The 14,048-nt window shown below is 43.3% G+C and overlaps 1 long non-coding RNA gene across 1 annotated transcript; it reads left to right on the top strand.

The window, feature by feature from the left end:
• The first annotated feature begins 10,396 nt into the window (after positions 1–10,396).
• On the top strand, positions 10,397–13,826 carry LOC306800592. The gene is made up of 2 exons (XR_013773867.1): positions 10,397–10,570; positions 13,673–13,826. It is a non-coding gene; the product is annotated as an uncharacterized lncRNA (long non-coding RNA).
• Positions 13,827–14,048: the final 222 nt, after the last annotated feature.

The following is a 14,048-nucleotide window of genomic DNA, read 5'->3' as shown; positions in this document are numbered from 1 at the left end:
AGAAGTAAGAAATTAAACAGAGGATTTTTTAGTGCATACCAAAAAAAAAAAAAAAAAAAAAAAAATTAAAAAAAATTTTAAAAAAGAGTGATACCAGGAGAGCCCTTGTCAGCTGGAAGTGACTTTCTTGGACATCCTTTTGTATCAGTTCTTTTCAGCATTTAACTTTATTGGCCTCTCAGTACCTGCATAAAGTTTAGTGTTACATGAAACAACTTTCAATATCCAGAAAATGAAAGCAAAAATCAACCCCTCAGCACTGAGGAACATAATGAAATCATACCCTTTTGTTCTTTTGTCTCATAGAATATTATAAAAAAACCCACTTGTATAAATACCACCAAAGTTCCTAAGTCTTTAATGGAAGGGAAACTGATACCAATTATGTGTTTAGTAATCCTCTCAAAAGATAACAACAGCCTTAATGACGTCAGGGCCTATCTGCTGTAGTGAAAAGACATTAAAAAGCAATCACAAACAAAAGCAGATCTCTACCTAATGCTCTGTTCACTGCAAGAGGGGAAGGCAGATTGGTGTGATTCAGGGGTTTGCTGTGAGCAGGGTGAGGAAAGAGAAACTGGAGATGGGTTTACCACACATATTTTGGTTAAAACAGCAATGATGTGTGAGTCCTGACTCTCACCAAATACATTTGTCAGCTAAAAAACTTGCTGAAGAATTACAGGCAGAGGAAAATCTCACACAACTGTCGTGGCTTGGACCTTCTCAGACTTTTATTTTCTCCTTCTGAATTTGCAGTGTAGGGATAATTAGCAAGATCTGCACTGTTCTGCTGCTTCTCCCTCACTGTGAAAATCAATGTTTCCAGCCTGGGGATAAGGAATAGCACATGCCACATATGCTTAGGCAGGATCTGTGTGCTCTTTAGCTCTCCTAATGAGAAGCAGGATGTATCTAGAGTCAGATTGAAGAGGATCCAAACCCAGCAAGTGTAAACAAGCAACGTCAAATACGCAGGAATAATAATGATGTAATTAAAAAAAAAAAAAAAAAAAATTCACAGCAAGTGGAGTGTTTATTCACAAAAGCAAAAATATTTGTAAATCAATTTTTAATGACACAAGCAATGTCAGTATTAGGAAAAGAGTCTTTTATATTTGCATGATTGAATAAATATATCAGCATGTATAGTGAGCCAGGAGAGTTATTGAGACTCAGCTTTATGAGAAATTCAGTAGTTCTGATATTTTTTTTCATTGCAATCTGTAATATAATGCTACATTTTGATTTTTGCCTCCCGTGAGTTTAAAAAAGCATCACATTTTTTGGTCAATGAGAATATATCGCTGAAACTATTCCAACATTCATTTTTGTTTGACTTCCAGTATTTCATTTTTACTAGATAAAGCCGTAGAATATGGAATTATAGTAAGAAAGTGAATATAAAATTAAACATGAAGATAAATGCTGAATAAAAGAGAACATAATAAATAAGCTTCGAACATAAAATAAATCAGAATAAACAATGTATCCTAAATATATATTTGAAATGGAATAACTCTACCAACCAAACACTGAAATACATTATGTAAAATCTGGATTTAAGCAATGTCAAAATGAAATCAGCACATTCCTCAGGAAGGTTGAGATTCTGATGACTTTGCAAGCCAGGATGGAAAATATTTTGCCAAAACCCTGCAGAACCAAGCTAATATATTTTGAAAAGCATATGCTGAGAAGAGGTTTGGGATGACATGCTTGGGCCGAGTGGATAACAAGACTATTTCCAGCTAATTTCAGATGGGAAAGCAGATGGGGCTGTTTCTTGCTGTTAGACTTCTGTGGTCACAGTCTCTCAAGGGCTGAACTTAAACATCTGAGTGCTTGTGATTATTATTATTATCACAACTAAAAATACTTGTGGCCAGGTCTGCATTCCAAACTTCTATCCCACTGTGCAAAGTGCAGGAAGGTTTTTTTCCTTGCCTGAAACATCTGTAACCCTTCAGAACTTTGGGTGTGGTGCATCTCAGCTGCATCCAGAGCTGGGGTTTGGTGGGAAATGCACTCTGAGAGTTCCCAGGGGGTCCAAGGGGTCTGAAAAGGGGTGGCAGAGGATGTACACAAGACCTGTTCTCTTCTGGATTATTATCAGTGTTTGAAGGGCTTGCACATGCCCATGTGGAGGTGTTAAAATCAGAATTATGTGTTTCTGTCTATGAGTGAGAGGTTCAAGGTTCCACGTGCAGTCACCAGGGGTTCTGTGGAAGTTCTGCAGTGACCTGAGCTGTAGGAACAATCTGTCCCCACACTCCAAGTCCTGTGTGGGGAGCACAAGGTGAGTCACTCACAGTGAAAAATTGAGAGGTTTGGATTAAAAGGGACCGTCAAAGATCATCTTGTCCAACTTCCATGATATAAGCAGGGACATCTCCCACTATTCTGGGTTGTTCCTAACCTTAGCTTGGCATTGGACACTTCCAGGGATGGAACAGCCACAGATTCTCTGGGCACCCTGTGCCAGGGTCTCACCACCCTCACAGGGAAGAATTTATTCCTAATAATTAATATAAACCTACTCTCCTTCAGTAGAAAGCCTGTGTCACATCCCTGCATCCCCCTGTCACATCCTGCATCCCCACGTCCCTCTCCAGCTCTCTTGGAGCCCCTTTGGGCACTTGAAGGGGCTCTAAATATTCCCTGGAACCTTCTCTTCTCCAGGCTGAACAATCCCAACTCTCTCTGCCTGTCTCCACATGAGAGATGCTCCATCCCACATTTGTGGCCTCATCCAACAGCTCCACATCTTATTTTGGAATGCAACACTCCTGGCTGGGTGGAAGGGCAGAATTCCCTCCCTCAGCCTGCTGCCCATGTTGCTTTTGATGCACTCCAGGTTACAATTTCCTTTCTGGACTGAAAGATCACATTGCCAGCTCGTGTCCCCAGACCAGTGTCCCCAAATCCCTTTTTTCCAGGACTGGTCTCAAGCAATTAATTTGCAGTCTGTGTTGATACTGAGGATTGCCCTGACCTGGGTACAGGACTTTGCATTTGGCCTTGCTGTGTTTCCTGAGGTTCTTTATGGACCCACCTGTGTTCCTGACACCTCTATTCAGGATGACAGATTTCACCCCAAGGTTTTTTTGGAATTCTGATCAGATGTTTGTCTGGATCTGAGGCCTCAGAGAGCTCAACCAGGAGTGATTCCAGAGCAGACAGCACATGAACTCTTGGGGTGGCCTCTTTTATATGACACCACAAAAAATGCTGCCATTGGGTGAGTAGAACCAATGGCCTCCTGGAAGATTTCAAGCTTTTTTTAATTCCCTCCTTTCCCCTGAGATGTGCTGAGAGGATCCATCTGCAGGAGTGGGCTGCACATCTCCCTGCCTGCAGCTGGAGGGATCACACCAACCCATCCCATTGGAGGTTTAACTGCTTCAAAACCATTTAACTGCACTTCAAGGTGGAGTGACAGGTAGCTAAACCTCTGGATATATTTCAGAAATGGGTTTTTTACCTTGATTTTCATTTTTAACATGATCACACTGCAACTGTCCATCTGTCTTAGCTGACTGTCAGTCTGGCTTCCCCCTCCTAGAACTGTTTCTGTCTGCTTGCCAGTTTCAATGAGACTGAAAGAATTACTCAAATCCCTGAGAATTTGTTCCTAGAAATGAACAGACTTCATCTGCTGGCCCTAGGAAGGCAGGGTTTCATCATTAAAAGCAGAATTAGCCATTCCTCTTGCCCTGGTGGCACATCAGTCACTGTGTGTCTGTGCTGAGGGCACTGCAGCTGCTCCTGCTTCCTGACAAACTGATCAAGAGGGGACCTGAGAGGGACTGGAGGCAGTGTGGATGGGAGTTCAGGGGTTCTGAGGATGAGCTGGAGGGATTTGGGGAGTTTGGGGATGGTGGGAGTCTGGAGATGTAGGGATCTTCAAAGCTGATGTGCTGCCAGCCTTGGGACTTGGGAAGGCCCTTCTTGTATCTCAGCAGGAGGAGATGGTTCTGTACATGAGAGGAAAACTGGGGATGTGGTGGCAGGATTGTTTACAAAATATTGTGCACATAATTCTGTAGAAAATCTGTTTTCTTTTAATTCTGCTGTGATGAGTATTTTGGTGGCTGATTAGCAAGAACATTCATTGTTCCCTGCTCAGAACTGAACCCTGTGTTGACTGTGGCATCCTCTCCACAGGGATGTCCCTGCTGATTTTCCTTTGGTGTTCATTTGTGCAGCTAATGGGAGCATTTTCCTAATCAATGCTGGCAGTTTCCTGTTTAATTAATATTGATGAGTTGGAGAAAGAATAGAATGCCCCTGGTAACTTTCCCCCATGACTGTTTGAGGGGGAAAAGGCAGAACCACAAACCAGAAATTTTCATCAAGGACATACAATGCAAATCTTCAGCTGGACCCTGTTCCCATCCAGAAAACAGAGAAAACAATCCAGAGTCACCATGTGAAAATGGTAAGGATAGATTACTAAACCAGGATTACTGAGAAAATGTAGGAATTATAAGGTTGAGTGAATCTCTATGACTCAGATGATGCTTTACTTTATTCCTGGCTCTCCCTTGGCATGCACTGGTGCCAGTGAAAGCTCTGCTGGGTATTTGGTGCTGGGATGTATCCCTGGCTCTGGAACATGGACACCCCTGGACAACCAGATACAGGTGGCTTCAGCAGGCTCTGGTGGGCTGCCCATGTACAAAATGCTTTAAAGCAGAAATAAATTCTGCCCAGAGTGCTCTTTCTGATAGGAAAACTTCATGTCTATACATCTCAATCTCTCCACAGCACAAGGCTGGTAAAATAACACTGATTTTCTCTGTTGGCTTCACAAAGAGGAGATCTGGCAATGTCTCATGGACTGAATAGATCTGTTCAAATGAAACCACCCTGACAAACAGCATCCTTCTTAAAATTTAAATTAACTGTTTTTCCCCGCCTAATAATACCAGTCACAGAGCCAAATTCTTATCTGTGCTTTCCCTTTGTTTCTTTTGTTTACTTAATCTGATTTAATTTAATCAACCATTTGTTTTTGGAGCTGTGTGTATGAATCCATTAAAGCACTGAGTGCTATTTTGGAAATAGAGATTTGCTGTCCTTTATTTGTCTCTTTTTCCTTCTGGTTTGCACTGCTCCTAATGAGGTGCAAAGTTGACAGTTGAGAAGATTTATTTTCATGTGTCTTTTAAGCAGAACAGTCCAGTCTACTGGATAAAGACTGTTCAAAAAGTAATTGAGGGCTTCAAGATTTGCCTTGATGCAAAGTGAGGCTCATCCAGTGAGCTAAGGAATTGTATTCCCCAGGGGAAAAAATAATTGTAGGAAGGAAGGGATCATGTCCTGTGTCCAGAGTTGAGCTACCTTTCCTGGGAATTAGAATTTTTCTCTAGATTCTCATAGTTACAACACCACTGAAAATAGTCATGATAGAGACAGGTCTGCTGTGAGGAAAATCACAAAACCATCAAATATAGAATGGTTTGGTTTGGAAAGGACCTTACAGATCACCTTGCTCCAACCCCTGCCATGGGCAGGGATATCTTCCAGCCTGCTCAGAGCCCCACCCAGGCTGGCCTTGAACCCTTCCAGGGATGAGGAGTCCACAACATCTGTGGGAACCTGTGCCAGAGCCTCCCCAAAATTAAAGGCTGTTACTCTGACTGACAATGAGTGAAGTCTGGGAAGAGCTGAGGAGGAGATTCCAGGGAGAGAAACAAGGTGGAAAAGACAGCCATGGGCAGAGGGCTGGAGGGACAGCCCTGCATTATCAGCCTTGTCTCTGCTCTTTGGAGGGGTGGGAGATGTGGGAATAACAAACATTGCTGCACAGAGGGGCTGGAAGGGAGAGTCTTTGGCCAAGCTGCTGGGTTCTCACTGGGGATTTTCACAGTTCTGGCACAGAGGGGAAAAAAGTATGTTCAGGGATGTCTGACCATTCCTGTTGTCCACCTCTGCAGGCAGGATAGAAGGGCACAGGGAAGGGGAAAACATTCAGAATGTTTAGAGTTCTAAAAATTTAGAATGTCTCTGCTGAGCACCATGGCCTGCCAGCTGCTGCACCCAGAGCTGGCCCTGCTCTGCACCATCACCTGGGGGCTCAGGATGGCTGCAGGGCAGGGCAGGACAGTGCTGGGAGAGGGTTTGACACCTGCCATGCCCTGGGTGACACAGGTGAGAGCCAGCACGAGGGGGAATCTCTTATTCAACACTTGACAGGGCTGGGAACCTGCAGTGCTCCCAGCCACAGCCTAACACAGGTCCTGTCAGCTGGCCCAAAGTGAAAAATTAGGAGGGTTTGGCTGGGGATCAGTGCAGCAAATGGGGATTATCAGAAAAGCAAAGGTCACTTAACAAAATTAGGTGGGAGCAACTTGTGAGCACCACAACAGAAGCTGTGTGATGAGGTACAAAATAAATTATTTACAGTGGTGCCTACAGTGTTTTCCTTGGCTAAGCTTGGGACAATCATCTTCATCACCCTTCTAAATTTTGGGAAGGGCATCTGAACACAAGGGGCTGCTATAAGTGATGACTTTATTATAACCATTAATTAATATTTTCATCCCCTTTTAACAATTCTAAAACATAACTGATCCAACCAATCTCCAAAGCATCTTTTCCATAGCAGTATTTGCTGCAATTTAATCATCCCAGGGTTCTCAGACCTGAGCAATGTTTCTGCCAAGCACACTGAGTGACACAGCAAAATCTCAGCAGGAATTTGCTCTGTGTGCATCGTGCTTCACCTCAGTGCAGAAGTTTTCAGGCTGTTTCACCCTGCCCCTACAGCATCCATTACCCCTCCCCATTATGTCTGGTGAGAAAGGAGCCCAGGAGCCTTAGGGATAAGAGGGAAAAGGTATAAGGGGCAAAGAATCTTTGTGACAGAAGCTTCTTCTTGCTCTTTTTTTCCCCCACTCCCTGCCTGACTCCCCTCAAAAGAGATGAGATGTCCCTGCTCCATTTTCAAAACTTCTCACTTTTCAAGGTTTCAGCTGTTGGTCATCCCCAGGTCTTTATTCAGGACAAGGACACAGGGAATGGGGATAAATAGGGATGGAGATTGCAGGGACCAGCTGGGAAACTCTGGAGAAGAACAATTTAGGAGGTGAGTGTGACCTGGAAGGACAGACCATGAGTTTTAAGGTGAAGCAGACAGGGAGGGGAGAGAGGAATTACTGAAAGGTTTAAAAGGACCAGATGTGATGGGGAAATGGAAAGGAGAAGAAATGGAAGGGAGAGAAGAGAAAATATATTGAACAAATGGAGTTATGAGAAAGGGACTTCTCTGGAGCCTCTGTACCCCCAGGGGACTTCACTCTCCACCCTCATATATCTTGTTTTTTTCCCTGGAAAATCCTGTAACTCATTCTGGAAGGTTATTCCTCGAGGAAAGGGTTCTTGCAGTATGTCATTTTCTTATACTTGGGTATTTTGCCTGAGCTTAATCTACATGGATACTGTCCTTGGAAAAAAAGATGAGGGGAACAGGAGCTCTGAGCAAAATAAATTTGGGACTACAAAGGAGACACAAAGGAAGGTGAAGTCCACATGTCCTCTGGATTCCCCAGTGCAGTCTGTCCCTCTGCCTGTTTGTAAATTATAGAAATCCTTGGAAAATTCCTGAAGCTGTGGCTGCCCATCCCTGGAAGTGTCCAAGGCCAGGCTGGAAAAGGCTTGGAGTTACCTGGGATAGTGGAAGGTGTCCCTGGGATGGTCTTTAAGGTGCCTTACAACCCAAACCATCCCTTGTATCTATGATTCTTTTCCAAATTAGACTAAACCCAGCTTTTAGCAAAAAGCCAAATTCACCTAGAAGGTAAGGTAAAGGAGCAACAACATTTTAATCTTGATATTATTAATTACAGCATAGATGTGTTCAGGTGATCCCCAGTGACCAGTCAAAAAGGCACTTGACAAAAATCACTTGTAATATGTGTTCATTTAGTTAATGAGGCCCAGCTCTGATTAAATGCATAGAGAGAAAAACTCTGTTAATAATGAATTCATTCCTTATCATATGAGAAAAGTAAGAATTTATAACGCTCACTCACTATTTTTGGAGGATTTAAAAAAAGTCACAACACTTGAAATGGTCCCAAGTCCTGTTTCAGGAATGTGAATGAAGTATTTCATTTTCCTAAAGCAGGAACATGCAGTACTTAGCATTTCCAATTGGAGTTTATTTTAGTCTAATTTATTTTCAACAGCTTTCCCGTCATCTTGAGTGCTCTGAGAAGAGTTAAAGATAATACATTCCCATTAGAGACAAGGGATAAAACAACATCAGCAAAAAAAAAAAAAAAAAAAAAAAAAAACCACCAAAAGAAAAAAAGGGGGGGAAAAGTGTACATTAAATCAATTCTCTCAGTGAGATGAGGTTTCAGCCAGAAAAAGAAGAGCAGGAGGGCTGGAGACTCCAGGTGTCTGAGGTGTGTTCTCCTTGGCAGAGGAGTGTGATGGGCACGTGGTGAAAATTAAATTTATATTTTGATGTCACCATGCAGAAGTTGAAGCTCCTTTCACAAGTTAAGGGTTCAACAGCTCCAGTCAAATCTATTTAGGGCAGCACCTTTTTTGTTCATGTCTGATTAAAAGGAAGACGAAATAGAGAAAGAAAATAAGATATTTTCTATGGTTTTTTGGTTTGTTGGGTTTTTTTATCAGATAGAGATTAATTAGGAATTACATAAAAATTATATGTAAGGAGGAAATAGGATCCAGACAAACTTTGGCTAAAAATGATGTTGTGGGCTGTTGGTCACAGGCACATTTGAGAATTTGGTAGCCTCCCTGTTTTCAGGAGTCTCTTTCTTAGTAAGAGAGCTGGAGCTGATATTCAGAACCAGTCTCAGTGTTTCTCTGTGTTCTTCTGTCTTTGTCTTTCGCTGTTTGTTTTGTTTTTTTGTTTGGTTTTTTTTTTTTTTTTTTTTTCTCCTTAGGAGCTGTTTTTCTGGAAATACTTAAAAAAATTCGACAGCATCCTTCTTTGGTTATTTGCTGTTCCTCCTGGAGGACTGCTCACACTCCACAGCTGATTATGATAAATGTTCCTGGTGTAACTGATTTACCTGTTATGTCTGCAAATTGTCAGCTTCTATCAGCTTGAAATCCAGCAGTTTGGCCTACTGTTTGTAAATGTTTTGTACTCCTGTGTCTTGCTTTTATAACTCTTCCAGGGTTGCCTGGTAGATGTTGGCAGGGAGAGTCACAGGATGGTTTGGGCTGGAAGGGACATTAAAGATCACCCAGTTCCAAGCCCTGCCAAAAGCAGAGACACTTTCCCTGTCCAGGAAGAAATCTCATATTGTGCTTCCTCAAACAGTCCAAAATTTTGCTTCTGACACAAACATTTACATGCAAACACTTTGACCACTCACTGGTCCCTTATGTAGGCTGATATTATTTATCCTTCATTTCTTTATGGTTTTGAATATTTTTTTTTTCCTACTTGTGCTTCATCCTTTCCCATTTGACTGAGCTCAGCAGCAGTGACTGTTCTAACACAAAACCCCTCTCCATAAATTAGGTTTTTAAAGACTGGCTCTCCAAAACTCCTCAACAAGGACCAAAGGCTGCTTACTCACAGTGCTTGTTGGAGGTGTTTGAATAGATGCAGCATCCTCCTGCTCTTCAAAGACTCTGCAAGCAAAGCAAAGAACAAGCAGTCCAGGGTTAATGGTGGGATAACAACTTCTGGGTTGCCTTAATATGATTGATAGTCAGAGACAAGGATTTGTCAAGGCAGCAGGAATGCATCAAGGTTAAGGACTGTGGAGCAGCTTTTAAAATGAATTGTTTGAGCTCATTTCTGCTTCTGCTGCCCTGTCCTGAGTGCTTCATCTGTACTGCACAAAGAAGTCAGTGCAAGCACATTCCAATGAGCTGGCCTTGATTCAGGTCCTTTCAGGTTGGTACCTGTGCTAAAACCAGAGATAAATGGACATCCTCATATGGACTGAATGCTTCCCACCTACCCAAACATTTCTACCTAAACACCAGGTCCCTGCATGGCTGGAGTGAGGCATCTCTTCCATGGACTGTGGGGGAGATAAGGACAACCAGGCTCCAAACCTCAAATTGAAATTAAGGTTTTCAGATTTCACCAGAGTTTTCTTTGCAAAGTGACTCATGGCAGAGAATAGAAGCTCTTAAATCATCACTGTCTAAAAGGCATGGTATGGAAATGCATTTTGAGACTGAAAGCTCCAGCAAACATTTCCATCTCACAGAAATGGGTGATATTCTAGGCAGGAATTCATGGTGTTTGCTGGTGAGCTGTTCATGGAATCCTTGAATCACATAGTCATGGAATCTTAGAATTGCTTAGGTTGGAAAACATCTTTAATGTCATTGAGTCCAACCATGAATCCAGCACTGCCAAACCACTAATAAACCACATCTCCATCTACATTTATTTTAAATCCCCTCAGGAACAGTGACTTCACCCTTTCCTTGGGCAGTTCCAGAGCTTTGCCTGGAAAAGTCTGGTTTAAACCTAGATTAGCTACATCCAGTGCAACTTCCCTGGAGGAAATGTTCAACAAGAAGTAAATCCAAGGTGGGCAGGGATGTCTATCCAACTGTAATTTTTTTTCTACAATCATGCACTGCTGGTCCTCCTTTTCCTGGCAAATTTTGGTGTGCTGGAGTTAAATAGAATTAAATTCTGTAGAAAACATGGAAGAGACATGGGTTGGAAACTAAGCTCAGCACAGAGACCTTTTTCCACACTGCAGGATTCACTGGATACCTCTGCAAGCCTCATCATGCCAACAGGGTAACCTCTTCTAGCTTTTAGGAACCTTCCAGCCTGTCCTTTGGGATTGGATCTGAGGGTTTGTGGACATGTGGGGAACTGGGACTGATGGATATCACACAAAATTCAACACAACAAAACCAACCCCTGTGCTTCAGTGCCACTGCTGTTCCATCCACCATTGCTTTTAGAGAGATAAGGGTGAGTAGATTCTGATCGTAGCAGAACTCCTGAATTTAAACAATCTCTTGCTCTGCCCATCTCTCATGCTGAGTTGGTGTGTGCTCACTTTAAATCCAGGAAGGATCCCAGTGCTCCCTCCAGGCTCTCTGGAGGGTCTGCAGGAGCTCTCTCCTCCTTTGCACAGCAGGGCTGGGTGGTTCTGAGCCGTGCCAAGGGCTCCTGTCTGGTTTGTCCATCACAAGGACCACCCTGATGCTGTGCTAACAAGGCCTCTCTTTTCCTGCCACACTGAATCTCCCTCAAAGCCATGCACAGAAAATGCCTCATTGCTACCCCACCTCCCTCTCTCCACCCCCTTGGTAACCATCAAAATGCTGTTTTGGTCACCAATCAGCAATTCTTGTTTTGGGCGAGAATAAACAATTCAACAAGAGGCTTAAATGCTTAAGTGCTCCAAACCCCTCTGCTTTGCACAAGATGTTTGTGTGTCCCTTATTATTCCTGACTCCTTTCTCCCTCTCTTTGGTCCTTCCCCCCTCTCCTTTACACCCAGGCAGCTTAGTTCCTTTTGTGCACAACATCCTTTCCCTTTCACAAATCCAGAAAGCCCCAGTGGGAAGGCAGACACAGGAAATGCTGCAAGCAAGGAAAATACCTCCCTGCCCTGTGATATTGAGCTGCCAGGGAGGGGAAGTATTTATTTTTTATTTTTTTTTAAGTATATGTGGGGTGTTTTCTATTTCTTTCCTATTCTTTTTAAAGCCCTCTTTTCCACATTTCCATTCTTGTTGGTTTGAAAACAGCTAACAACAAAACCTGCAAGCAGAGCTTTGTCTTCCCCCACTTCCTAATGTTTCCTTTACTTTCACAAGCATCACACACAAATAGTTGTAGAGGAAGGGGAAGGATTTCATCCTGTTTAGTCTTCTGCATTCACATGGTGCCCACTGAGCTCCTTGCAGAGGGCACTTCAGCATCCCTGGTGTGGCTGAAATCATCATCAGAATGTCCTGAGCTGGAAGGGAATTTAAATTTCATCCTGCCACAGGCAGGGACATTTTCCACTCTTCCAGGTTGCTCAAAACCTTGTCCTGCCTTGCCTGGAACATTTTCAGGGATGGGGCAGCCACAACCTGTGCCAGGGCCTCCCCACCCTCACAGAGAACAATTTGTTCTTAAACACACCATAAAACAGTTCAGATGCTGCCCCTGAAAGGCTTTGAGGCTTCCCAGATGAGCTCATTAGCAGAGCAGTTGCACTCTTGTGTTATCCCTGTGTGATCCATGTATTGATGCCTGGGATCAACTTTTCCAACAAGGATTTCTCTTTAGGGAGGGTTGTGCCATAAACTCATTGTTGTTCTCTTTGGGACTGGTTTAAAAATACAGAGTCTGGGGTGAAGTCCAGCAAAAGAAAAGCCATTTTTGTTTTGGGGAAACCTGAAAAAAAGAAAAAGAAAAAAAAAAAGGTTCAGCTTATGGATTTTCCTCAGGCCCAGCTGTATGAAGGACAAGCCTTGCTCCAAAATCTTGGCTAGATGAGAGCACAGGGGGTCTGACCAGCACCCTGCCCTTCTGCAGAGGTTAGATCCCAAACCTACAGGCTCACAGATTCACTGGATACCTCTGCAAACTTCATCCTGCTAACACAGGATGCTCTTCTAGCTTTTAGGAACCTTCCAGCCTATCCTTTGGGATTGGATCTGGGAGTTTATGGACATCTGGGGAACTGAGACTGATGGATATCACACAAAATTCAACACAACTAAACCTCTTAGGCTGGGAAGAAATCAGAGTCAAAGCATTTCTGCCCATCTTAAAACTATGCTTCAAATTTAAAAAAATCAAAATAATTCCCAAACCCAGTCTCCCTCTACCAGCTGCTGCCCCTATCACAGCATTTCGGGCCTCATATCTCAGATTTGATCTCTTTTGTTGGCTTTATTTCCTCCTTCCCCATCCTGCATTGTCCTGCCCCTCTCCCCTGCACAGACCTGTGATAACCATTGCCAAGGTAACAGCATCTTGCCTGGTGTGCTGGGTGTGGGGGCATGTGCTGTGCCTGCATTCCCAGTGGGATAAGAAGTGGAGAGTCGAGTGCTGTGTGTGGGAGAAGAAGTTCTTGCTCAGATTCTGACACCAGCAGAGGCAGGAAGGTCAGATCCTGGCATCCTCTGTAGGGTTTGGGAGCTGCTGCTGTGGTGGCTAAAAGGATTTATTGACTTCTTGGTGAGAGGGATGGGAAGGGAGAGACATGGAGGATTTTTTGTCCCTGTGCTCATCCAGGACATCTTTATAAAATGTTAGTTATGCATGACTAAAGCTTTGATTATTCACAGGCCAGCTGGTGGGGAATCTGACTGACACTTCATTCCTACCCTGGGCTTCCTCTGGAACCAGCTGAAAATCCAGCAGAAAAAAAAACCCCAAAAACCACAACAAGATCCACTTATTAACAAAGATCAAGAGAAGGAGGACCAGCTATCCAGCAAATTATCCTATGGGAACATTTTTCTGCTGCATTAAGGGTTAATCCAGACCCTGTGTGTCTCACCAAACTTGCTCCAAGCATTGATTTAGGGAAGTTTGGATTTATTTAATAGGTGGACTGGAAACCAGGTAAAAAAGAGCAAGTGTAAGGTCGGGGATAGCACAGAGGATGGAATAGAAATAGGGCCTGTAGAGGTTCTAATTATCTTAGTTATGAAGTCAGTTCTTAATATATTCATGACTTCTTTCTTAAAGGTGCCTGCAGCACTAAGGGTTGAACCAATGAGCAAAGGAAGAAAAGTAGATGGGATGGTTCATAATTGAGAACTGGTGACAGAAAAGACTGAAATGATGCTGGGTGTGAGGAGATTCAGAGGAATAAATTCATCTGTGTCAGTGTAATGTGAAAGAGCCTAAGAAGCAATTCAGGCTGGAAGAGGTGTGTAAAAAAGGATGGGCAGCAAAGTAGGTGGCACAGCTCAGAACCTGGGCCAGAGAAAAGGAGAGAGGAAAGGCACTCCTGCTTCCCTGCTACCTTTCATGAGCCTGCTGCTGCAGGTTTCCTTGGAAAGCTTCAGTCAGTGGAGTCCCATTGCCAGACTCATCACATTATTGAAGAATGTCAGAGAAT

Source organism: Erithacus rubecula (genome assembly GCF_903797595.1).
Source record: "Erithacus rubecula genome assembly, chromosome: 3".
Lineage (NCBI taxonomy): Eukaryota > Metazoa > Chordata > Aves > Passeriformes > Muscicapidae > Erithacus > Erithacus rubecula.
Note: the sequence above shows the minus strand (reverse complement) of the source record. Positions and strands in the feature narration are given on the sequence as shown.